Source organism: Accipiter gentilis, unplaced genomic scaffold (assembly GCF_929443795.1).
Source record: "Accipiter gentilis unplaced genomic scaffold, bAccGen1.1, whole genome shotgun sequence".
Classification (NCBI taxonomy): domain Eukaryota; kingdom Metazoa; phylum Chordata; class Aves; order Accipitriformes; family Accipitridae; genus Astur; species Astur gentilis.
The window spans coordinates 39,788-66,615 of record NW_026061068.1 but is presented as its reverse complement, the minus strand read 5'-3'; the positions used below and the strand labels follow the sequence as shown (position 1 = coordinate 66,615).

Genomic DNA, 26,828 nt, shown 5'->3' with positions numbered 1-26,828 from the left:
CTTTCAGTGACTACGGTTAAATGGCATCAATACTCAACCAGGGACTTAGTGCAATTAAAACACGCAAATATTCAATAGATGGGGCAGAGAGAAATGTCTTGGTTTTGTACAAAATAATAAAAACTGTGAACTGCCATTAAGAAGAGTGGAAAACAGAAACATTTCCACTAATACTGAAAGATATAAAAACATGCACGAGTGTTCACCCAGAAAGACCTATGGATATATTGAATGTCTACGACCTAGGAAAAAGAAAATTTCACACTTCTAATTCCAGCTTCCCCTGGAATTTTGAAGGCCTTTGCAACATTGCCATACAACCTCTGCATTTCACCCCAACAGAAACAATTCTTAATATGAGGATTCATGTATTTGTTACGTAACTGCCAAGGCAAAACAATTAAAAACTAAGTAACACCACAAGTCCCCCACAATCTTACCCCATTTGTCGGGCAGTTCTTTATGTAGTGGCCACGTTTTCCGCAGTGAAAGCAAGTAGATGATGGCGGAGCGGACCCAAGGGTTTCTTCAGGTAACTAAATGGTTTGGGAGAGAAAACCAAAGAGGTAGGCATGTGTCTCTCTCGTTAAAACAAACATCTCTGCAATTTTTCCACGATCTGCAAAGATCAGATGGGACACAATCAACACTTACTTGACTGGGTCGTATTCGCAGCAGGACCCTATCTTCAAAGCTTTTATTTCACCTTCTTCGGAAGTACTGGCGTCAGCCACACTGGCAGTCTGTTTAACAGGCAATTATTTGACACGCACATTAGAAACACATTTAAGCCCACACAGCCAAAGACAACACCGCTCACCCGACCCTGCAAAGAGCAGCACAACGCTAGCTGAGGTTGCATGAAAACAGGGGCTTGCATAAAATATAGCTGTCCTGATGATGTTCTGGGGAGTCCTTACGTCATTACAGGGTGTATATGTGCCTGTTAACCTACTTGAAAAGAGCATTCTAGGGCACTCAAAACCTTAGGCTCTCTTTGGGCCTCACATAAAGACTGGTGTAACCAATCCAATTTTCTTCCAAGCAGGCTCTGGCCATGTCCACCAAAAATTACCCTGTCCAGTATTTTTAAGCTGCTTTTTAAGCTCCAGACTAGCTGAACGAGAAGACATCCACTGTACATTTAATTGAGAAAGATGTACGCAAGGATCATTATTTACATTTTTGCAGCATTAAAAGGACACACAGCTTAAAGAGTCGGGGAAGCTGTTTTTTGCTTGTGGAAATTCAGCTTCTAACACAGAAGCATCATTCAACCTTCAGGCGCACAATCTCTCTTACATCCTTCACAGAGCTGATGGGGATAGGCACACCTTGCATCCCTGAATACCTGGGTCTGGGAAAAGGCCTTGTCAGAGCATGCCTTCACAGCCTTAAAAAGGATGAGACATCCAGCAACCATCCTTACCATGTGTATTCTAAGATAAAAAGAAATACTGGCAACACTCTTTATCATGGGGACGAGGAATACAGCTGGAAAACTACTGTAAAAAAAAACATGGAACAGCAACACAGCATTCTGGCTGCAATGTGTGTTACTTCATGACAAATGACATGAAATAAAAACTGATGGTTGGTGGGACTTGTGCATTGTAACATGTAGCTGGGGTAGGTTCAGAATACTTTAACCAGGGAATCCAAAAGCTATTTGAAATGTTGGCATAAATAATTCAGATCGTAACTCAAGAGCAGAGCACAAAAAAATATCTCCTAAGGGAAGACGCATAACCGGCTCTTTCATACGCATGGTATCTCTTTCTGTGGAGGTGAAGCAGGCTGAAAACCACAGAAGACGGCCAGGAAGAGCAGAAAATTTGCTGCAGTAAATACACCAATTGCAAAGCACGTTCTAGCTTGACCTCACACCTATTTTAAAACAAATACTTAAGTGTGTCCAGCGTGTACAGCGTCGGTTTCTCTTTATTGGCTCATATTCCACACTGGATTAGCAGAGGAGAGAAAAAAACCTGCTTGAATATACAAAAATAAATTTTTTGCACTAATGATCACAGCTATTGCCATCTTCCATACCTGCCTCAGCTCTGACCTCTAAACCCCAGTGCCCTTCTTACACCAGGAACTCAGCCATCTTTTCCAGATGCAGGAGCACGTCCCCACAATCCCCAGGAGACCTGCATCTCTATCAAAAGGCACTTGGAGCTAAAAGATGAATTGGCTGGCACAGGTCTCACCCTGCCCAGCAGCCTGGAGATTTGGGTTCACAAATACAAAACACTTTAAAGCCAAAACACTCTCTCTAGCTGCTACTTTGCTTATTCTTGTTTGAAAGAAATACTTGTCAATTTGAGCATCTTTTCCACATCAATTCAAGCAGATTTGTTTACATTCAAACTTTAAATCAAAAATGTATAAAAACCCAAACTAAAAAAATTGCACCGTGCTCTTCATTTTTACCTAACTTTTTAAGCATCTTTTGCTCAAAATACTTCTGTTTTCATTATAATCCAGTACTATTTCTCGGGAGTTATAGAGCACTTTTTTCACTTGAGTGCAATTTAGTTAGCTTATCTCCTAAAAGTACTTCATTCCTGATGACTTAACAAGACTCACAGTGCAAAATGAGATGCAGCATCTCCCTGTGCAATGCTACGCGCCTTGGGCAGTGGTCCTCCGAAACAGGACAAACAGAGAGTGCCTAAGCTTATCAGGGATGAAGCAAAGAGGAAAAGGCATCTAATTAGACCTACTCAAAGATCCAAGCACGATCTTCAAACACAAACTTTCTTCCGCAACCAAATGTCTAAGACTGACTTTCCTTTCTGTTAAAATCAATCTATCAATCAATGAGAGACTGTACTTGGCTTCAGTAAGGGCTAACAGCAGAGTTGCCAGAGACCTGATGAGGAACACAGGAGACTGGGGTGTGATTCATCTGACTAAACGTGGATGTCTCTAATGTAGACGCCCACGGCCGAGCCAAACTTGGTCCCATTTTTAGGCAACACAGAGTTAAGTCCGTGTAACCAGTGCTTCAAGGGACCGTTTATCTTATCCTAAATAAACATTTATATATTTGGTCAGAAAGACCGCCCATTAGATTCACTGATTTTATTCACTACGTCTCCTTTAAAATAAAACAGGACCTCATGCCAGTCGTGCAGGCAGAGATGATTGCAACTGCGTTACAGATACACTGTTGAGGTCAGACAAATCACAGTCCACCTCTGCTCCATCCAGGTTGGCTCAAGACCGGGAATTCACATCTCCCTCACCTCCAAAACGGCTCCCGTAACCCCCAGAAGAAGGGAAACGGCAGAGTCGCCTGGTAAAGCTCTTCCTATGAGCAATGACACCAGTCGCTGGACCAGAGACAGAGAGCCAGTCCCCACCCACAGCCCACAGCTCCTGAAGGTCACCTAAGGAGATCTGCAGATTCCAACTTTACCTCTTCTCAAGCCCAAACGCCGAGGGATTTATGCCAGAGAGAGGAGCTCCAACGGGATCTTCTGGCTGCGCTGGGTCCGTTGACCCAACTGGGAGGGACCATTCAAAAACTGCCACAGGGACCCCAACATTCTGAAGCATGCGGGGGGGGCTGGGCTATGCAAATGACGGAACCCCCAACAGCTGCTTCCACCCCACTGCCACCCACCTCACAGCACCGACTGCTACAACACACCAAACCTTCGTGGGGTGATGCCCCTCCACGCTCAACTCCAGGACGCAAGCTTTGAGGGTGGCATGGGCTTGAGATGGCATCCTTGCTCCTGGAGGGCGAGATGGGCATGTTCACCCCCCTCCGAAAGAGGGAAAAATAACATCAGAAACTCTCAACCGGACACAACAATAGCTTGAACTCATTGAAACCCGACACAGAAGATGTCTCCATGAACTTCTCCTCCTACTTTTTAACAACCAAAACACATTACTATGCTTTAGTGGTACGCTTCAGTCAACCATGATTAATTGCAAGAAATCACACGAGATCATCTGAACGCCACTGTGAAGGCTGTTTAATGTTTAAGCAAGCTGGGAAGAGATTTTGTCAGCCAGGAGTCCATCAGTTAGCACTTGCATCTTCAAGGGAACCAATTTTTGTAATACAAAACGGGTATTTTTATTCCTAAACCCATTTACTCTCAGCAGGGGAAGGTAATTCACTGTATACTAGCACTCAGCTGTTCACACACACTTCCCCAATTTTAAAAAAAACAAACAACCCAACAAGTTGCACTAAGCAGTATTTCAGATGGAAGGCAAATGTAGGTAATCCTTCCTGAAATAGAGGCAGCTCAAAGCAATTGTCCTCCTGTCCCACAGGGAGCATCCCAATAGAAGACTGAACGCTTTAGGACTGAAGGCCACTTTTTAGAGTACACAGCTTCGTTTATAAGGCCCAAGTACACATTTTTCTGTCCCAAAGCCTTGTTTTGACTGTCCAAATACTCCTTTTCACGTCCCAACCCTTCTTTTTTGTGAACAAATCCTCATTTTGATGGTCCAAAGCTTTATTTATAAACTCCAGAGCCCCATTTCAGGCTCCGCAACCTTGTTTCTAAACTCAAATTTTGAGGCTCCGAACCTCAGTTTTAGGGCCCAATGCCTCATTTTCGGGGTCCAAAGAATCGTTTCCACAATCCACCCCTTCATTTTTAGGGTCCTGAAGCCTCATTGCAGGGGCCCAAATACCCATTTGTAAGGCCCAAGCCTTCCTTTTACAGCACAAACCCCACTGTTAGAGCCCCAAGCCTCATTCTTTACCTTCCAAAACCTCCTCTTCAGGGAAGAGAGCCTCCTTTCCAGGGACCACAGGCTCATTTTTAGGATCCAGTCTGCAACTAGGGAGAGCCCAAGGCCTCATTTTGAGGGTCCAAATATTCAATTGGAGGGCCCAAAGCCTCATTTTAGAGGCCAAGCTCCTCATCTGGGGTGCAAGGCATCTCTTGTTTAACGCACAACCCCTCATTTGGAGCTTCCAAAGACCCATTTCTAGGGCGCAAAGCCCTCGTTTTTGGTACTGAAGCATCCCTTGAAGGCACAAAACCTAATGCAGGGTTCAAAGCCTCAGTTTCATTTCCAAAGCCCCACTCTTAGGGCCCAAACCCTCCACTGGAGGGTCCAAAGGCCTCTTTTAACAGCTGAGGGCCTCCCCTGGAGTGACCCAAGCCCTCTCTTTGGGACCAAAGCCTCATGTCTTAGGGCCCTATCGACACCAATAGGTTCCCCTCCTTTGCAGAGCCCAAAGGGTCACATGTAGCATCTCCCCCACCATTTTTAGTGCCCAAAGCCTCATCTGGAGGGCCAAACTCCTCATTGTTCTGGTCCAAACCATTTGGCCTTTTATGACCCATAGCTGTTCTTTAGGGCCCGCAGTTTCACTTGGAGGGTTTAAACCCTCAGCTTTAAGGCACAAAGCCACGCTTTTAGGCTCCAAAGTTACACTTACAGGGCAGAAAGCCTCGTTTTCCCTTCCCAAAGTCTTAGTTTTGGCTTCCAGAGCCCCATTTCAGGCTCCAAACCCCCATTTTGAGGGTCCACGGGCTCCCTTGCAGTTGGCAAAGTCTCCTTTTTAGAGCCCAAGGCCACTTTTTTAGTTGCCGAACTCCCATTTTCAGTCTCCAAAGCCTCATTTTTAGGATCCAGCCAGTCGTTTTCAGGGTCCAAGCCACATCCTGAGTTTCCAAACCCTCATTTTTATGCTCCAAACCCTTCTCTTAGGGCCCAAAGCCTCATTTTGAAGGCCAGTCCCTTGTTGCGACACAGACAGGACTGTCGGGGGATGCAACGGGTCTACAAAATGCCTGACAGTTCGAGAACAGCGCGACCTTGAGCAGCTTGTAGTGTATCCTTGAAAGTCTGGGAAGATCCGAGAAGAGCGGTACAAAAACAAGATAGCGATAAGAAGAACCGTTACTAACTAAACCAATCATCTACTAACACATACTCTGAAGTAGGGGATAAAAAGGTGTGTTAGAACAATAAAGGAGCCATTTTGCATGATCTGTTACTTGTCGTGTCCGTCTCTACCGCGACACAGGACTACCAACGGGCCTGGGTAGGAACCCCAAGGCCCATCAGGAGGTCGTGAGGGGACGAGAGAATAAACGCACAGAACAAGGCGCAGCCTTCAACAGCGCCCACCTATGGGACTCACAGAAGGCATGAGTACAGCTTTACAGAGCTGGACCAGCCCCTCCAATAGCCCAGCCACAAAGCTTTCTAAACAAGGCAGAAACATTGACTCCTTTTCTCGTCCCTACTTAAGATTCCCTGTAGAACTGGGTCTTGGCCTGACCGAGGCTGTAGGAGGGAGGAAGACGAGGGAAAACTTTGCAGGGAAAACACCCAGACACAGTATGGCCTGGCATCAATAAATGTAGGCACAAGCAAGCCCTTGGGAGCAAACTCTTTATTCTCTGCCTGGGGGCTCTGTGGCCCTGGAGCCGCACACCTCCTCAGGACATCCTCCACAAGGCTCCCAGCTACCGCCCTCTTCAACGACTCGGGCTGCACGGGCTCCTCCGGGAGAAGCTTTAAACGCACTGGTCTGTGCCGTGCTCCTGCCTGGGTAGGGCGCTTGGGACCCGCTGGAGGCATGGGCTCTCTTGGAAACTGGGGGCCCGTGGAGGGAAGGGTGTCTGCGGTGCTCCCTGGCCGGAGTATACGCAGAGTTTCCAGTGCAGGCACTGAAGACCTTGCTGTGGCTCCTTGCTGTGCTGAGCCCAACTGAGTTTTTAAGAGTAGAAAAAATCACTGCACCGGCCAGAAAGTGCCTGGAAACTTCATCCCTCTTCATTGCCCATTTGCCATGCGAGCTCCACAACCTGGGAGCAACGCAGCCAATAGAACCTTCGAGAAGCAGACTCACAGCCTGCTGCAGCTGGCCCTGCTCAAGCAGCCGAGGTGGGCTGGATGATCTCTAGAGGTCTCTTTCAGCATCCATTCTGTGCTGCTGTGACTCTGTCTCTATCATGGTTTAACCCCAGCCAGCAACTAAGCACCACCCAGCCGCTCACTCACTCCCCCCCCACCCAGTGGGATGGGGGAGAAAATCCAGAAAAAGAAGTAAAACTCGTGGGTTGAGATAAGCACGGTTTAATAGAACAGAAAGTAAGAAACTAATAATGATAATACTAATAAAATGACAACAGCAATAACAAAAGGATCGGAATGTACAAATGATGCGCAGTGCAATCGCTCACCACCCACCATTCACACCCAGCTAGTCCCCGAGCAGCGATTCCCCCCCCCACTCCCCAGTTCCTATACTAGATGGGATGTCGCATGGTATGGAATACCCTGTTGGCCAGTTTGGGTCAGGTGCCCTGGCTGTGTCCTGTGCCAAGTTCTTGTGCCCCTCCAGCTTTCTCGCTGGCTGGGCATGAGAAGCTGAAAAATCCTTGACTTTATCTAAACACTCCTCGGCAACAACTGCAAACATCAGTGTTATCAAGGTTCTTTGCATACTGAACTCAAAACATAGCACTGTACCAGCTACTAGGAAGACAGTTAACTCTATCCAAGCTGAAACCAGGACACTTTTAACCACTTAACCTTCCGTGACAAATACCCCAAGAGCTCAAGAAGAAAGAGCAGAAAGACAGGAGACAGGTGAAAGCCTAGAGCGCCAGCTAGACGGAATGAAAGACCCTCTTCCTTCTCTAAAGCTTCAGCAAGGCTTCCTTCACCTGCTTGTCTTGGAGTCTTGGGTCGATCCCGGAGAAGAGAGCTTCCTGCAAAAGAGAAGAATCATCTAGGGTAGCCTCATTGGTCAAGTCTGGGGCTGCTACCTGGGATCTCCGGTCCTTATAAGAAAAGGCCAAAAGACGCTAGGAGACGTCTGGAAGGAATCACAGGGGATCCCGGAGGGCACAGGTTCCTCCAAAAAAGAAAAAAACCTCAACGGTAGCTTCCTAGGAGGAGTCTGGGGCTTCAACCTGACCCCTTAGTAGGTAAAGCAGAGGACAGAAGACTGTGGGAGATGCCTGGGAGGAGTCTCAGGTGCCTGTCGGAGTTGAGAGATTTCTCTACAGGAGAACAAAAATGTCTCGAGCTACTTACTTGGAGGAGTCTGGGGCAGGTAGATGGGATCTCCGGTCCCGAACACAGAGGTCAAAACATTATGGGATGATGCCTGGGAGGAGTCTTGGGTCGATCCTGGAGAAGAGAGCTTCCTGCAAAAGAAAAGAATCATCTAGGGTAGCCTCATTAGTCAAGTCTGGGGCTGCTACCTGGGATCTCCGGTCCTTATAAGAAAAGGCCAAAAGACGCTAGGAGACGTCTGGAAGGAATCACAGGGGATCCCAGAGGGCAGAGGCTCCTCGAAAACAAGAAAAAACGTCAACGGTAGCTTCCTAGGAGGAGTCTGGGGCTTCAACCTGACCCCTTAGTAGGTAAAGCAGAGGACAGAAGACTGTGGGAGATGCCTGGGAGGAGTCTCAGGTGCCTGTCGGAGTTGAGAGATTTCTCTACAGGAGAACAAAAATGTCTTGAGCTACTTACTTGGAGGAGTCTGGGGCAGGTAGATGGGATCTCCGGTCCCGAACGCAGAGGTCAAAACGTTCTCGGATGACCCCTGGGAGGAGTCTTGGTCGATCCTGGAGAAGAGAGCTTCCTGCAAAAGAGAAGAATCATCTAGGGTAGCCTCGTTAGTCAAGTCTGGGGCTGCTACCTGGGATCTCCGGTCCTTATAAGAAAAGGCCAAAAGACTCTAGGAGACGTCTGGATGGAATCACAGGGGATCCCGGACGGCAGAGGTTCCTCCAAAAAAGAAAAAAACCTCAACGGTAGCTTCCTTGGAGGAGTCTGGGGCTTCTACCTGTCCCCTTAGGTAGGTAAAGCAGAGGACAGAAGACTCTGGGAGATGCCTGGGAGGAGTCTCAGGTGCCTGTCGGAGTTGAGAGATTTCTCTACAGGAGAACAAAAATGTCTCGAGCTACTTACTTGGAGGAGTCTGGGGCAGGTAGATGGGATCTCCGGTCCCGAACGCAGAGGTCAAAACGTTCTGGGATGACGCCTGGGAGGAGTCTTGGGTCGATCCCGGAGAAGAGAGCTTCCTGCAAAAGAGAAGAATCATCTAGGGTAGCCTCGTTAGTCAAGTCTGGGGCTGCTACCTGGGATCTCCGGTCCTTATAAGAAAAGGCCAAAAGACGCTAGGAGACGTCTGGATGGAATCACAGGGGATCCCGGAGGGCACAGGTTCCTCCAAAAAAGAAAAAAACCTCAACGGTAGCTTCCTAGGAGGAGTCTGGGGCTTCAACCTGACCCCTTAGTAGGTAAAGCAGAGGACAGAAGACTGTGGGAGATGCCTGGGAGGAGTCTCAGGTGCCTGTCGGAGTTGAGAGATTTCTCTACAGGAGAACAAAAATGTCTCGAGCTACTTACTTGGAGGAGTCTGGGGCAGGTAGATGGGATCTCCGGTCCCGAACGCAGAGGTCAAAACGTTCTGGGATGACGCCTGGGAGGAGTCTTGGGTCGATCCCGGAGAAGAGAGCTTCCTGCAAAAGAAAAGAATCATCTAGGGTAGCCTCATTAGACAAGTCTGGGGCTGCTATCTGTGATCTCCGGTCCTTATAAGAAAAGGCCAAAAGACGCTAGGAGACGTCTGGAAGGAATCACAGGGGATCCTGGACGGCAGAGGTTCCTCCAAAAAAGAAAAAAACCTCAACGGTAGCTTCCTTGGAGGAGTCTGGGGCTTCTACCTGACCCCTTAGGTAGTTAAAGCAGAGGATAGAAGACTGTGGGAGATGCCTGGGAGGAGTCTCAGATGCCTGTCGGAGTTGAGAGATTTCTCTACAGGAGAAGAAAAATGTCTTGAGCTACTTACTTGGAGGAGTCTGGAGCAGGTAGCTGGGATCTCCGGTCCCGAACGCAGAGGTCAAAACATTCTGGGATGACGCCTGGGAGGAGTCTTGGGTCGATCCCGGAGAAGAGAGCTTCCTGCAAAAGAGAAGAATCATCTAGGGTAGCATCATTAGACAAGTCTGGGGCTGCTACCTGGGATCTCCGGCCCTTATAAGAAAAGGCCAAAAGACGCTAGGAGACGTCTGCAAGGAATCACAGGGAATCCCGGAGGACAGAGGTTCCCGTGTCCCCAGCGCTGCGATAAACAAAGTGCCTGCTTCTTAACTTCACGTTGGCGTTAAGGAGTTTTATTCTGGATTTCGGTAACGGTTTTGGCGACCCAGATGGGACCTTGCGAGTGAGACTGGACGAGATGGCGTGTCGATCGAGCTCCGGCCGGCACCGAGGTATTCTCGGGGAGAACCGTCACCCTCGACACGCAAAGCTCCTCGCAGCGCTCCCTGGAAAAAAGGTAAGGCGCTGCTTCTTTGGAATTTGTTTGGAAAGCCTGCCCGTGAGGCGCGGCGAAAGCTTCCCAGGGTTGGGGCTTGGAGGGTAGCCGTCTGCAGTGGAAGCCTAGGCGTCTGCCCGTAAGTCATAAGCGAAAGCTATTGCTGGGTTGGACTTTGTGTATTATTTGGGACAGCTGTCGTTTGCATTTGTTTGGTATTTGGTATTTGAATGTATATAAGTATAATGGCATTAGCAAAATTGTTTAAGAATAAGAGTGCAGGAAATAGAACTGCTGATGAAAAGTTACCAGAAACATCACCGCTGGGATGTTTATTGGCACGTTGGGGTGAACTGCAGGAAAAATGGTAAACAAACAGAACTTTGAGTTACAATACTATATTGCAATTACTGTTGTTTTGTAGGAGAGAGAGTAAATGGAATAAAGTGCCATATGTAGATTTGTTCTTTTTAAGTGAACGTATCGGACGGGGACCGGAGGGGAGTCTCCCAGCAGAACCTCTGGTTACAGCTAAACTGGGAGAACAGAAAATTGAATTTGAGTTGACACTAGAGTCACCTTTTCAGTTTTAAATACCTCAGAGGGAGAGTTAAGTTTTGAAGAAATTGGTGGTGTTGGTGCAACAAGCGAACGAGAAACTAGACCCTTCTTTAAATCTTTAACAATGAAATTAGGAAAGCAATGGGTCACTCGGCAGTTTTTGTATGTGCCAAATTCTCCTAAACTCCTGTTAAGGAGAGGTCTATTTGAGAACTTAGAGGCAGAAATTAAATTTAAAAATGGAGAGCTTAAAATTTTAATTCCAGAAACTAAACGTATCGAAGCAGCGGCTTTGTTGTTAACAGGATGTTTACCGAAAGCAGAAGATTATACCGGTCCAAGTGTAATGCTGTCATTCCAGTCGTCTGGACTGGGAAGTTCCCGGTAAATCCAAAAAGCAGAACCTGTGAGAGTTGATTTAAAGCCAGGATCGAATCCGGTAAGAATGAAACAATACCCCCTAAAACCGGAAAGTCGGAAAGAGTTAGTAATGGTAATACAAAAATTTTTAAGATACAAATTGTTAATAGAATGTGAATCCAGATATAACACCCCGATCTTGCCTTTTAAAAGGCTGATGAAAAAGATGATAGATTAGTTCAAGACCTCCTCAGAGCAATAAATCAAATAGTACAAGGTATTCATCCGGTCATAGCAAATCCTTATACTTTGTTAACAACCCTAACGGAGAAATGAGAATGGTTCACAGTGTTGGACCGAAAAGATGCCTTTTTCTATATTCCCTTGGATCCCAATAGTCAAGAGGTTTTTGCTTTGGAATGGGAAAATCCTGAGACTGGGAGAAAAACACGATATACGTGGACAGTCTTCCCTCAAGGCTTTAAGAATAGTCTTACCATTTTTGGAAATCAATTGGCACGAGAATTAGAGATTTGGAAGAAAGAAAATAATCAAGAAATCTTGCTGAAATATATGGACGATCTGTTAATGGTAGCTGAGACGGAAGAACAATGCACAAAGTTAACTCTTAACTTTTTGAACTTTTTGGGAATCAGTAGATATCGAGTGTCAAAAGAAAAAAACCCAAATAACCCAGAAAGAAGAAACTTAAATTTGAGTTTTAAAATCCTAAAAGGACAGAGACAATTGGGAACTGAGAGAAAAGAGGCAATGTGTCGTCTCCCCGAACCTAAGACTAAAAAAATGAATGACAAGCATTTCCGGGAATGGTCGAGTGGTGTCACCTGTAGATTATAAATTGTGGCTTGCTGGCCTGACCTTTATAGGAGCAGCTCAAAACCTCAAACGACGGATTGGACCGATGCCGAGAAAGCTACCTTCCAAGAATTGAAACAGGCTGTAATAGGGGTGCCAGCCCTAGCGTCTGCCAGATCTCACAAGAGACACTTGAACTTTCTGCTCGTGAAAGAAGAGGTAGAGCTCTGGGTATCCTGGCCCAATATTTAGGGCCAAGTGGGCGAGCTGTGGCCTACTTCTCGAAGCGATTGGATAACGTGAGTCTGGGATGCTCTGGTCGTCCGAGAGCCGTCGCTGCAACTGTGCTACTGATCCAGGAAGCTCGTAAGTTCGCCTGAGGAGAAAGGATTACTGTACGTTTCCCATATGATAACTGTTGTGCTAAAACGGAAAGGGGGGCACTGGTTATCCCCTAGCAGAATGCTGAAATACCAAGTGGTGTTGTTGCTGGAACAAGATGATGTTTACCTAAAAACTACTACCGCCGTTAACCCTGTTGCGTTTTCAACAACTGACCGAGTTAAAGGAGAACTGGAACGTGACTGCTTGCAGGCAATCGAAAGAGTTTACTCCAGCTGACTGGATCTCTGAGATGTGCCACTAGAAGAAACAGATTGGGAACTATATGCCGACGGAAGCGGTTCCATCTGTGAAGGAAAACGTTTTATCGAGATAGACAATAACTACTGAGGAGGTACTTGCGTTGCCAACTTTGCCTTCGATGATCTCTGCCCAAAAGGCTGAATTGATAGCTCTTACTCGAGCTCTGGAACTAAGTCAAGGAAAGCGAGTCAACACTTGGACAGACTCAAAGTATGCTTTTGGAGTGGTACGTGCGCATGGAGCGATACGGGGAGAAAGAGGACTGTTATCTGCACCAGGAACCGCCGTTCAGCACGCAGAACAAATACTGAAATTGTTAGAAAGCATTCAAAAACCAACAGCAGTCACGATGATGCACTGTAAAGCACATCCGTTAGGTAAGACCGGTCCTAACGCAGGTAACCGACTGGCTGATAAAGCTGCTGAAGAGGCTGCAGAAAAAGGCATCCTAGCACTAGTTCCAGAGAAAGGTATAAAATTGCCTAAAGAAACTCCAAATTATAATGAAAAAGATGAAGAATTAATTATTAGATTGCAGGCTAACAAAATGAAACAGGATAGGCTGTAACACCGACAGGTCGAATAATAGTCCCACCCACAATAATAAGAGAAAATGCCCCATTGAACATCACAGAGTATACTGGGAAACAGAAAGCGAAATATGACAAAGATTGTTTAAACAATTATAAGTGGATGTGAAATGTATATGTAAAATTATCCCCGAACCAGTAATAAGATCATCTTTGGGATTATTAAATAAGGAAATTTTTTAGAAGAATATTAGCAAATTGATTTTATAGAATTGCCTTGAAAATAAGGATATGTCCTAGTTTTAGTTGATATCTTTACTGGGTGGCCCAAGGCTTTCCCTTGTCGCACCAACAAAGCAAGGGAAGTAGTCAAAGTCTTGCTCAAAGAGATAATACCAAAATATGGGGTGCCTGTAAGAATGTCATCTGACAATGGCCCTCATTTTATAGCAAAGATTATGAGACAAGTTGAGCCAAGTATTATCTATGGATTGAGACTATCACACCCCACATAGACCACAAGCAAGTGTGTGGGCACAGAGAGAGAGAGAGAGAGAGAATGAACTATATCCTTAAGCAACTGTCGAGTAAAATTTGTCAGGAAACCTCACTCCTCACATGGGTTAAAGCGTTACCCGTGGCTCTATTAAGAATCGGAGTATAGCCAGAAGAGAAAGAAAAGCCAAGTCTTTAGGAAATGTATGAAAGACCATATCAAGAGTCCTGTGTTCTGAGTATCTTGAGTGCCTTTGGAGATATGTTTTTAAAAGGTGTTATGATTTCTTTAAGCAATTCTTTTCAAGAACTTTGTCAGTATGTCTCCACAGCTGGACCCTTAGAACTGGACGTAGCAGCGCATCCCTTCCGACCAGGAGACTGAATATATATAAAATCACCGAGAAGTGGAAAGGACCGTATCGAGTCATTTTAACAACACTTGTAGCAGTAAAGGTCTGGGAGAAGAACCTTGGCTTCATTATTCGAGAATAAAGCAAGCACCCAACAAGAAACTGGAAGTCTAAAGAAACTGTCCCTTTAAAACAGAAAATCTATAAGTAAGTTTCACGTTATCTATTTGGGAAAACAGTTGTGTAAAGTTTATAATGTTGGGGTTGCTATTAGGAATATTGTCGAGGGCAATAATCTTTTTGTGTGTTTAGAGGGTGTATGTGTTTTTTTTGAGGGGTTCTAAACATGAGATAAACAAAATGGAACAATTATTGTTTGAACTATTCATCTTGATATTAACCGGTTTTGTAATTTGAATTAAAAAAAATAATCTAGTTTTGTAACTGATTCAAAGTTTTGTAAAGACACAGAATTTAACCTCGGTAACAGCCTGCCTTTCCGATTCCAAAGTCAGATGAAAATCTAGTTCCGTGGAGAATACTGACATTGAATTTAACCAAAACTTGAGAAAAGAGGTAGAACAACGAGAATCATTTTAGCAGATTAAATTGGATGGATTTAAAAGGCAATTATTTTTTTTAAATTTGAAAGAAGGAATTATAGCGTTGTGAATTATAACGTTACCAAACCATCCACCTCACGGACAAAAGAATTAATTTACTCGCCCTTCGGGAGAAACTTGTACAAGCACCCCTCGGGGCTGTCAGCTGCCAAAACCGTAGAGACAAGTGCAAAAAGGAACTTGGGATCATGTTTAAAATATAAAACGATGTTTAGAACTTACTGGAGTTCCAGGATCCTTGTTAGAGCCACCCAGAGTCGGGACCATCTGTGGAAATTTAGACCGGTTTAGACAACCAGAGAAACATCACACATCCTAAACAGAGCTGTATGAAAGTTTGTACTTGCAGCTAGCTCCTCTGACCCCAAACTCCCAAGACCTTCTCTAGTAGCTAAAGCTCTAAGATGGGGGTGTATTTGTAGAAAGGATAATAATACTTCACATGATCTTTGGTCCCCTCTTAATAACAGGAAAAATTTAGCTTGGAGTTGACAGCATTAAAGGACAGGTGAAAAGTTCAGGCTTAACTGCTTGGGTGACTAGTGATGCTATATGACCCACTCACCTCTTCATGAAGGAGAAAAGCAAATCGTGGTCTTGAGACTTAATAACTCTATCCTCTCTCTGGAAGAAATCTCCCTTGTGGCCTCGCTCGCGGGTGGACCTGGGGAAATCGAAAAGATGATACCTGGCAATCGCCAAGTCTTAGAACTAAAATAAGATGGGTATTAAAATCTGTATTTTGACCCCAGTTAACACCTCTTCCACATCAGATGACTCTTGACATCTGTCACTCAGTCAAGGCAGTGCCTGCTGCTTCACTTCACCTTGGTGGTGAGGGGTTTGGTTGCGGGTTTCGGTACCACAGCTGCGGGCCGGGGCTGGAGGAGCCGCAGGTGCGGGCAGTGAGAGGCTGATGGCGACGCCCCCTCCCTGGCAAGGGGAGGGGCTGCCGGGGGAGGGGCCGCCGGGAGCCCAGGCAGGAGCGGAGCTGAGCAGTGACCGGGCTGCGGCTGCCCCGAGGGAGAAGGTGAGCGGGGCCGGGCGCCCCTCGGAGCGCGAACGTCGGAGGCGGGGGTGGCCCGGGGGAGGTGGGGGCCGCCTGTGCCGAGGCCGGGGGGGAGCCCTGGGGGGAGCCCTGGGGGCTCACAGGGCGGCTGAGAGAACGTGCGCGCGGGGGTGGGGTGGGGTGGGGTGGGGTGGGGCGCTGACAGGGCGGCTGAGAGAACGGGCGCGCGGGGGTGGGGTGGGGTGGGGTGGGGTGGGGGGGGGGGGCGCGCTGACAGGGCGGCTGAGAGAACGGGCGCGCGGGGGTGGGGGCTCACCGGGCCCCGTGGCGGGGCTGCGTAGTCGGCCGGCGGGTCCCGGGGAAAGCCCCGAGGAGGACGGCGGGGTCCGTGTTGCACGCACGGAGCGGCAGCGGGGCCGCGCCGTGCCGGAGCTACCCGGAGCGGCGCTGGGGGCTCGGCGGGAACTGCCGCTGCGCCGGCGTGGGGAGGTGGGGGGGAACGGAAGCGGCGTCCCCTCGGCGTCAGGCAGCAGGGCAGGCTGCCCCCCGGGGCATGCCGGGAGCTGTAGTTTTCGCGGACTCGGCGGCCGGGCAGCAGCGTGGCTCTCGGGCGCGGCGTAGTCCTCGCGGCCCCCGGAGTCCGACCAGGTCAGACTCGGGAGCGTTGCCGGTTTCGCGTGGTTTTCCGCGGGCTTCCCGCTGCGCCCGCTCCCCGACCAGCCGTGCGGACGCGCCTCCCGGGCGCATGCGCCGTGCTTCGCGTTGGGGCAGCCCGGCGTTCGCTCGCCGGCGCAGGCGCCGTCCCCGTCCCCGGAGGTTTGTGATCTTGGGAAGCCCATGTCCTGGATAGCTGGGGTTGTGCCTTGCAAGCTTGTGGGTTGTGGCTTGCAAGCTTGTGACTCCCACCAAGTTCCCAACAAATTCAAACGTAGAAATTGTGCATCGGCCCTCCTCGCCCCCTCCGAGCTGGTCTGTTCTCTGTGGTCACCATTAGTAGCCTCGGTTTCCCACCTGTGGTTCTCCACAAACCCCGAGCCTCGCAGCTCCATGCTGAAGGGAGTGGGGAGCTACACACGGAGAAGGCAGAGGCCCGAGTTTGTCTTTTGGGGATGAGAAGTGGGGAGGAACTGCCATAAATGGGACGCATCCCTGCTTGAGGCATGGCTGTTTCAGCTGTGCACATGGAAAATCCTCAGATACGTTGCATCTAGCCCTCCTTTCCATTGACCCCAGGAGAACTGGCCTCCTGTGTCCCCCAAGTTTATTTACTTCATGCTGCAGTGAAGTGGCTATTTTTCTTCTTTTCTCTGAGGATTTTGTGGATCTGGGCGTGGGAAGGAGTGCCTTAATGCTGGCTTTCTCAGCCTACTTCTGGGAAGCCAGGCATATCTGCAGATTAGAGCCGGGGGAGTGGCCCAGACGCCTTTTATTCCTCGGAGGGCAGTGGATTTGGGGAGTTAGAGCAAGGCATGCCTGGATGTTGGCCTCCCTGAGGGGGAGGGGGTTTACAGCCAGATGACTGAAGAGCCTCCCCCAATCACTCCTGGGGAAAGGGTTGGGGGGTGGCTTTTAATGTACCCACGGTATCGATGTGGCAGGTGAGCATACACCCCCCTCTTGGCTGGGGGATCTTATGTGGACGCCTGCTGAGCCAGGGCTGGAAGCCCCTCTGCACACCCTGGAGGAGCTGGGTGCAGACTGGGGACGTGAGGGCAGTCGTGACATGGACACGGAGCGGCAGAGAGTCCTGCTCTTTCAGCAGTTAACGGTGCTACCGCGTGGTCAAAATCTCAAGTGCACCCGTCCAACTGTGCATTCTCTTTCCTGGGGTTTGTTTGTGGGACAAATAAACTGCCCAGCACTAGATGAGAAGGTTGTCTGCACTCCACCTCAAATCAGGTGCGTCACCTCTCCGTCGGGAAAGAAGTATGGGGCTGGGCATAAAAGGAACAGTAACTCCAACGTCGGGATTCTTTTTGGCTCTGGGCACAGAGCAGGTAACCACAGCGATACAGAGAGGGAAGGAGGTGCTGATGGGTTTGTACCTTGGACTTACACTGTAGAGGATGATCTGTTCAGGACATCCATGTCATAGAGTAGCTATTGCATGATTTATACTCGTAATCAGGTTCCTACTTGATAGCCTTAACTTTGCGTGGATTGCGTGTTGAACTTTGCAGTAGTTTGTTTGTTTTTACATTTCCTTAAGGTCTAGGCAAAGGTTTAGAAAGTTAGCAGACTTAAGGATAAGTATTTATTACTTTGTCCTGCCACGTTGCCATTTGAAACCCGTTCTGAGTGTTGGTGGTATTCAAGAAATTGGCCGAGATTTCGAGGGTGAATCTGTATCTTTAGGTGTACTGAGCAGAAAAGTACAATGGATCTTTTTAGTTGCCAGATAGCTTTCTTTATCCAGGCGGTCAATTTGTCAAGATCAGGCTGCAGTGTCCAGGGGGCCGGGGAGGGAAGGTTGGTGTTCAAGCTTCTCATTCCTATCAGCGGTGACTCCGCTTGCACCACTAAGTGGTGCTGTGTACATACGCTTAATTAAATCGGGAGCTGCCTGTGCCTGCCTGCTTGTGCAGTTCGGAGTGGTCATTTTAGAGAAGATGTTCTTTTGGCTGCATTTGTTCTCCTGTGATACAAAAACTTGACAGCGATTGGGGGCAACTACTACTTTAGGAGGATTTCTATAAAGTAAGAAATTGCTGGTTTTATTTTGTCGTGATGGGCAAAACAATAACTGATTCAAAATCACGTCCACTGCAGCTTATGCTTCCGTAACACACCACTCAACTGATTTCTATGCGTAAATGTCTTCGGAGAGGAATCACAGGTGCCTGCTGTGACTGTAGGGACAAGCAGTATGGGCTCACAGGAACAGAACATGCTTTGCCTTCCCATCACCAGAAGAAAGAGAGAAAGAAAGAAAAGAGGTGAAGAAGGGTGCTCAGGAGCAAGAGGCTGCAAGGAAGTTGCTGTACATGATCCTTTTGCCTTGCTTTATCTGACAGAAAAGCTGCCTTCTGCTAGTTGGGTCTTGGCTTGAAAGACAAGGGGGAAGAGACTCCTGCCCCTCTCCCAGGGAGTGTGCTACTTTTGACTGGCTTGTTCTGACTATGTGATCTGCAATTACAATATTTAGGTTGCGTGCTGACAGTCTATACCACTGACTCCCTGAATGGTTTTTCATTTCTGTCCCTGCTTCCTTCTCCAGCTTTTTTCAATATATCAATTTAAAAAAAGAAAAAAAATAATAAAAATTTAACCTTACATGAACATCATGTGTTGGCTTTGGCCCCAAACACTTTATTTCCTAGAAATAAGTTGAGTCTTTTCATCAGAATACGTAAAAGATTTCTAGCCACTGTAGTACTATTGTATTGTTTGTTTTTTTAAATAAGATTCTGTCCAGGTTCCAGCATGTGCACTAAATTTCTACTGCAGTAGAAGAGAGTCTTAAGCTGAAGAGAGATTTCATGGTTGGGAGAGAAAAAGAGCAGATCTTGACTCAAAAGTAACTTTTCCAAGGGAAAGGTAAACTCTTTTGTTTCTTTGGGGATTTTTATTCTGATAGCACAAGCATCTTGTTCTCTCAGGATTTTGTTATCTCTGGGAAAAAAAACCTTGGTGTTGTGTCACTTTCCTCCTTCCCTGGTTGTGTTTTTTCCACTCCTTTCAGAGGAAGTGCTAATACTGTTATAATTTAGGAAGACATTTTTAACTTGTGACTCGGAGGTCTGCAGACATCACTGTAAAGACAGTTTCTGTGCATCCAAATGCTGTTAATCCCTTCAAATACGAAATGAAAGATGTGTAACTTGGAGCTGAGATGTCAGATTATTCCAGATGGGTCTGGTTTACTTTGCATTCAGTGTTCCTGTAGCCTGTTGCTTTGGAAGGTGCAGGTAATAAGCTTTTCAATTGAATAAATGAGCGGTAGTGGTTTTTTGTTTTCCTCCCCTAGAAATGTAGTGCTTGATCAGACTGCACTGACCTGTAGAAGTTGTGGGCACTGTGGTGTTCTCCAGAATGCTACTTGGGCTGCCACTACAAGTAGGTCATTTAAAATAGTAACCTTAGACCTTAAAAACACATAAAAACTTCACGATGCTTAAAGTATAGAGCAGAGTAGTCACCAGGTTAAAATAACTTCATGCTTATGACATGCACAGCGATGGTTCCTTTCAGGTTTTTTGGTGTTGGTTTTTTTTTTTTTTCTTCTTCGTCTTTAAGATGGCACTGGTTGCAGTGATCTTCACTTTTACGACACAGCTAACTGTCTTAGTATGGATATGGTTCCTTTCTGCCTACTATTTCCGTTTACTGGCAGACATAGTTAAGATAGCTCTTTGGAGTTGTGGAGTGCGCGTGTGTGTATAGATATATGTGTGTGTGTGTGTGAATGTGTATGAAAATAAGAAGACGTAAAGTCCCCTCCCCACATCATTAGTTTTTGCTGACCTGTATTTCAGTGTTACCAAGATTTTAAAGTGACCCAAGTATTGCTGTTGCAAACGTTTCCATGTTTGTCTAACTATTGTGATGACATAAATAAAAAGAAAAAAACCAAAACACTAAATGTTTTATTACTTGCCCTATAACTATATAGGTGTTCCCTGTCTAATATCGATTTCTTTTTTCAGGATTCACTGTATTTATTTTTTTTTTTACCCTATGAAACGGAAAGAGATTTCTGGCTTACTGTTGGCTTTTGATAGACGTTTTATCCTTGGGGAATTGCCCACCAATTACTTCATAGAGTTTGGAATTTAACTGAAGGACATTTTGCATGCCCGTGTTCAAATAGCGATGCTAACAGGCCACCATACGGTTCATGTTGATAGCTTTATGGATACTTAAAGGTAGGCAATAGTCTTATTTTTTAATAATGCTTAACCTTTTTCTCTTTGGCAAGAACAAGCAAGTCTGCCTGGTTTTGTAGGACTTGCAGCTTTTCCTTAACATCAGACTTTAAAAAGGGGAGAACCAGTAGTATCAGGTACGCAGTTAGGATGGTGATTTTTAAAATACTAAGCTGCGTAACAGTCTCGGGAAGAACATGTGTGACTGGGCGTGAGAGTCTGTGGTACAGCATTACTAACCTTTGCTGAAAAAAGTTTTGAAGAATGAAGCATTTGCTTTATGAACGGTACTTGAGGACGAATTCTGATGCTGCTGCTAAAGTTTATTGAAAAATAGGCACTGATTTCAGTGATGATGCAGGTGTGGTTTCTGTTCATGCCTTAAATCTGAAAAGAAGAGAAGAGAAACCTCCATTTGAAGGAGGATTTTGTATGAAGGGTAATCAAACCAGTAACCTGCTTTAAGAACGACTTTAACATATTTGGAGCATCGGTTAAAGGCAAATAAGTAAGGTTTATCATATCCTCCTACCTAAGCTGTGACTATTGAATACAGTCAGCAGTCCACCTCAGAACTTGTTGGTGTGCAACTGCAACGTGTTAAGTTGTAAGGCTTCACAGCCACGAGCTGATGGGCCACAGTTCTCTCCGAGCATAAAGCGCTGTAAGTTTTAGTTTCTTGCACAGCAGTGACTCTTTTCAACATTAGTAACTATACAACAGGGTAAAAGGCAAAGGCAAATTTAGTGAATAATAATGTGTCGTTATCAGAGTAGCTGTTTGCATTTCACCGTGATGCAGATGCTTTTTATAGCAGTTGTGTTGGCACATGTCTTATAATTCGGTTAATAATCTCCTGAACTCATGTAAACTTTTGGCTTCAACTGCATCACTGACAATATGTTTCACAATAGAATAATTATTTCCCTTATAAAAAAAAAGGGGGGGGGGGGGAGGGAATAGGAAGAAGGGGTGGAGGAAGTGGGTATAAAAAAATCTGTTGTCTGCCAGTGCTGTGGGCTGCTCACTCATTTTTCTGTAGAACTCCTGGGTTTTCTTTTTTTGTTGTTGTTTTTCTACCTTAGCCTATTAGCCTATCCTCTGCACCTTTGGTCATTTCCTGAAGTTTGTCTGTAGTTTCCTACATGAGTAGGTAAATGTATCTATTTTACTTTACAGAGCTTTGATAGTTTTTTTAAATTGTACAAGTAATTTAAATCTTGGAACAAATGTCTTTGCTTATTGATTTTTGTGAGTAGCTGCAAAAATCTTATGTATTAGTTGCCCCTTTTAAAATTAAAATAAAAATGAATGCTATGCAAGAAATAGGTTGCAAGTAACTGTTAGGGTCTTACTACTGCTCGCTGTTGAGAGATCGTGGGAAGTGCAGAGAATTTGTGTTAAAAGTTATGGGCATTTTTCAAGATAGTTTTCCAGGTCTGAGGCATGCTGAAATACCTCTTTCCTGTGATAGTGTGTTTAGTTTCATTGACTTCAGCGGAACACACAGAACACATTGACTTAAACTAGCTGAGAATCTGATGGTAAGGTTTTATACTCTACCTAACATAGTGTTGTGATGACCTGTCCTCCAAACTCAAAATTATGTTTGATGATCTTAACAGGAGGCCGGATCTTTGATCTGGAAATTATGCTGGTAGCGACGTTACAGAATCCAGGCTTGTGACTTCACTGGTTTCTTGCAGCCCCTCAAGTTCATGAAGGACAATTAAGACCCATTCTCTTTTGTTCTTGTGCTATGATCAATGATGGAAGTATGACATTGTCAGTTGTAAGAAGTGGCTTAACTGCTGTTGGAGTCTGCTTTTATGCCTGAAAAACCTGTTGATTTGCATGGGTTTGCACAGCTTATGCTAATGATGTGGCTGGAATGAGACAGGATCTTGTGTAGTCTGCAAGGGCTGTATATGGTCCTGGTTTATAGCTGGGTGGGAGGGATTGGTTCAAGTTACTTCTGATTTGCCCTATTTAATATCTTAAATAGGAGTGGACAGGGTGATTGGAACGGTTTCATTTTTACAAGAGGACATTTATAAATCGGTTTTTATCCTGTGTTAGAATTAAGATGTGTATTTACTGGAGACAAGGAGTCTAGCCTCAACACTGAAACACCTCCGTTTTGGGCACACTGTTAGAACTTTTTTAAAATTTTCAAATCATAACAGTCTGTCAGTTTATGCTTGTTGAGTCTGAGACATTACATGATGCCCTTTGAACAGGTAAATATTGCTAGTACTTGATACTTGGTTTGTAGACTATACCTTTTGTATGTTCTGAAATCACATATAAATAACTTCTGTTGTTTCCCTTTCATTTATAGAAGCTCTGTTCATCAAACCATATAAGCACATACCTAAATTCAGTGTTAAACTTCCTGAATTGCTCTAAACTATTGCGTTGCTGTAAACTGTTTTGGCTGATAAACCTAAGCGGTCAGCTTGGTATTCCTACGTGTATATGTGATTAAGATGCAATAGGTCGGAACAAGTTACCAGGCACCTGCATGCTCCAGCTGCATAGGAGGCACAAAGCAGCTGGCCCGTTCCTTGTAATCAGTGGGAAAGTACAGATTCTCCTGTGACCTCGGTCACTCTTGTCTAACATATTAGATAAGAGTATTTTTATACTCCTCTCGCAGTGGGAGAAACACTGCTTGTGTCTGTGCAGTGTGTGAAAATCACTTTACCAAGATGCTTTTATTTTTAAGCCCTTGGGGGAAAAAAACCTCAAAACAAAGCGGAATTTAAAAACTTTTTTAATCCAAGGCAAACGTCAGGATTCTCATTCTTACAAAGTATTTTACAATTGTGTAACCTTGTAGACTGTACGGAGAATGAGGATCTTGCATGTGACATACTCAAAAGTTTCATTTTCGGTGTTCTACACGCTTCTACTGATCGCAGCGCCTTTGTTTCCTAACAGCAACTGGCAACAGACAATGCGTATGGGTTTCAAGGCCCTGTGGAACAGAGAAGGTAGTTTGCCAGTGTTCTTACTGCTGTTGCAGACATTGTTTCAGTGGACTGAAAGTGGCACGTTCCAAGTACCCTTTCCTACCATTGCTGCGTATTTTTTTTTTTTTTTCAATCCAGAAGAATGTTTCTGTACTTCCCTTCCCTATAGGTGCATGTTGATTTACATTGCATGCTATTGCAGTGTTCTTAGTCTACCAGTTACAGATTACTCCTTTCAGTTCTTGTGCATTTCTGAATGTGTATCTACCTATACACCTACTAAACTCACATTTCTTCAGACATGACATGCAACTGCTACGGAAGTCAGCTATTGTGCTAGTTATGGTGTTTGCCCCGTCAGTTGTTTTAGTATCTAATAAGTACCTGATGACAGAGAAGGGGAGTGTCAGAAAATAGACCAGTCAGGTCAGGCTTTATGTTAGAAATGGTTTTCATAAGATTTAAGAGAACGCAGTTTTGGCATAAGGATTTACATACCGCTCCCGGTGTTCTGTTGGGCTTACGTTTTGCAAGAAGCTGAGGTGTTTAACTTTCAAAAGCTGTTTATGTAAATTGGCTTACCTCTGAGTACTCTCCTTCACCTGTGTAACGAAGAAATAAATGTGCATCTCTAGACATGTGCATATGCAGATATAATTGTAAGTGCAGAGCTGAGGATGATGCTTGTGTTTAAGGGTAGAAATACGGAGAGGGACAGCAGTGGGGAAAGAAGAACCTTTGAAGATAGTCTAGTGTTGCTCTCATTCTAGAGGTGAATGATCAACTTTCTGTACCATTCTTGACAAACGCTTGCCTAATTTATTCTTAAACATTTCCTGTAATTATTACTACTGTTGCAAAGATTGCCACATACCCTAAGTTTTTCAGGTTGTAATTTAAGCCCCATGATTCCGTGTAACTGTGTGCAGTGGATGCACAGAAAAGTTCTTCCTTATAGCTACCTTTTAGAGTTTAAACATTGTTCTTTCTCTTCAGTATTGCCCTTTCTAGGTTAAGCGGCTGTTTTTCAATTTATGCTTTGAAGTCAGACTCCTGTACATCGTTGAGCACCCTCTTGGACTTACTGTAGACCCTCGCCAGTTATACTACACCCTTCTTGAAAAGCAGTACATCATCTGGAGGGTTCAGCAGCTAATCCGTGCAAATGTAGCGCGGCAGAAATAATGCTTGGACGTACTAACTCCAGTGTGATGTGTGAGGAGGAATCACTGGGCCTTTTGATTAGCAAGAAACGGTACGTAAAAACTAGGTGACAGAAATAGGACACGCAGCTGGCATCCTCGTCTTCAAGCTTACAGTGCAGCTCCGTGGGCTTTGGCTGACTAAAGAAGAGCATGAGGCACAGGAGAGAACTGCTGCTGGATCTTAGTGAAAGGATGGCAAGTCATTTGGAGAGAGGTTTTCAAAGCCGGGAATTCAAGTCGGGTGCCCAATTCCAGATTGCCTGTGAAATCCCTGTGTACTTCCCTCGCTTGTCTAACTTTGTGTTGTATATTGTCTAGCAGCTTTTCTTTGAAAGTTAACAAAGCTACACTTGTGTGATAGGTGATGTAATGATCTCATAACAATAGGCAAAATCCAAGTCACAGAAAATGCCAGCATTTGAAAGAGAGCCCTGATAAATTGCTAGTGCCTTATACCACTGCCACTTACCAGGCCTTCCATGTTAGAGCTGTCTTAATCATTGATGCTGTTTCCTCAGACTTGGAGCTGTAATATCTGCTGCTTGTTTCAGGGTTTATTATGAAGTTGCTGATGGTACTGCCTTAGCCCTTTGGCTAAGAAGAATAGCAAATAATTTGTGGATTATCCGTAGAAGCAGCAGCCAAACAGCATTCTCTTCCAATCAATAGGGAAGAAAGCTGCTGCACGGGTTTGTCTGGGTTCCCTCATACCATAGGTCTTTCTCACATTTATTGATCCTTTTTGCAACTTTTTCAGGGTCAGTTGATGACCTGAGGGAACTGTCAGGTCTTTGAAAAGTGCTTGTAACTGTGAAAAGAGGTTTGTTGACTTCCTCACGTGATAAGTAGACATTGAAGAAATTGCATGTTGCTCATCTCTTAAGTCAGAGACCGGAATTGGATAGATGCTGTGTTACTAGAAAATAAAATACAACTGGGCCCCTTGAGACAGAAATGTCTTGATGAAATCGTGTAATATATTATCACAGGGACATAGTGATTGTTTTCTCAACTAACAAACAGATCCTAGGCAAAAATAATGTTTGTTCCAGGTAATTCTGGTCAGTCTCCCAAGGCAGTGGATCTGCTTTGCAAATGAGAAAAAGTGGACCTAAATACTATTTTTGTTCCCCAGTTCAAAATGGGCACAGCAGAGCCTCTACAGTTTTCAAATCGGTAGCAGCTCCTTCGCCTGCTTGTTAGCAGACAGAGCAGAATCTGTACTTTCTCCTGTATGGCTCTTGAAAGAAACTTGGTTGAACTCCTTTGCTTGGTGGAAAAAAAAGTGGGATGTTGGATCAAGTGCAACTGTAGCAAATATTGACCTTCCTGAAACTATTTAGAGTGTTCATGTGTTGATACTCGTTAGAAAAAACCAAAACTTGAAAAAAATCCTATAAGGATTAAGCTATAAGATTGTTTTCAGGGGAAGAAAAGGGAAAAAAAAAAAAAAAAAAAAAAGGAAAACTAAATGGAAGATAGTTTTAGAGAAAGTAACTTTCATAGCACTTGGAGGTACCATAGCTGTCTGTAAACAGGATGTTTAAGGAAAAGATACTCGGTCTCTTTATGATTCTTTCTGTGGCCTTCTGACTGAAAAGTCTGACTGTGTGAACCCTGGTTATCTGTGTTACAGAAAACTGATGTGTTTTGCAAGCTGAGATTCTTCTGCAACAGAGCAAAGTAGGAGAGACATGGTCTTGTGGTTTGGGTTACTATCATGTAATTTACACAGACTGTGTAACAGCCAAATCTTTTTGTGATTTAAAAACTTCATTTAATTGCATAAAGGATGAATGTGCCCCGTGAAGAGTTTCTTGTGTTCGTGCACATTGCCAGTGATTTACCGCTGAGAGAAGTCCTAGCAATTGTAAACAACTAGATAATTCATCAGAACATCACACATAAATATATCTCCAGTAATTTTTATATCACAGTTAGTCTAATGCATTAACTTTTTATCTGTGGAGCTCTTCCGTAATAATCTACTTCTCATTTTATGGGATAGACAATGAAGGAATTTCTTGAAATATCTAAAAGACAACATTGGATGACAAAAGGGGAGAGACAGAATGGGTTTTGAGGTGTCGATGCAGTATTACAGATTGTGTTGCC

General features: G+C 45.2%; 1 protein-coding gene and 1 long non-coding RNA gene across 3 annotated transcripts in view; one reads left to right on the top strand and one right to left on the bottom strand.

Annotated features, from left to right (window-relative positions):
• LOC126037365 (electroneutral sodium bicarbonate exchanger 1-like) overlaps positions 1-26,828 on the top strand; it is a gene marked incomplete at its 3' end in the record, with an annotated part of 234,381 nt that overhangs the window by 167,788 nt on the left and 39,765 nt on the right. The gene's annotated exons all lie outside the window — the stretch shown is intronic.
• Positions 7,388-10,385, bottom strand: LOC126037367 (uncharacterized). Of its 2 annotated transcripts, XR_007505641.1 has the most exons (5): positions 9,809-10,385; positions 9,367-9,479; positions 8,926-9,038; positions 8,044-8,156; positions 7,388-7,715 (listed from the first exon to the last, which is right to left on the bottom strand). It is a non-coding gene; the product is annotated as an uncharacterized LOC126037367 (long non-coding RNA). The 2 variants fall into 2 exon arrangements; XR_007505642.1 differs by lacking the exon at positions 8,044-8,156.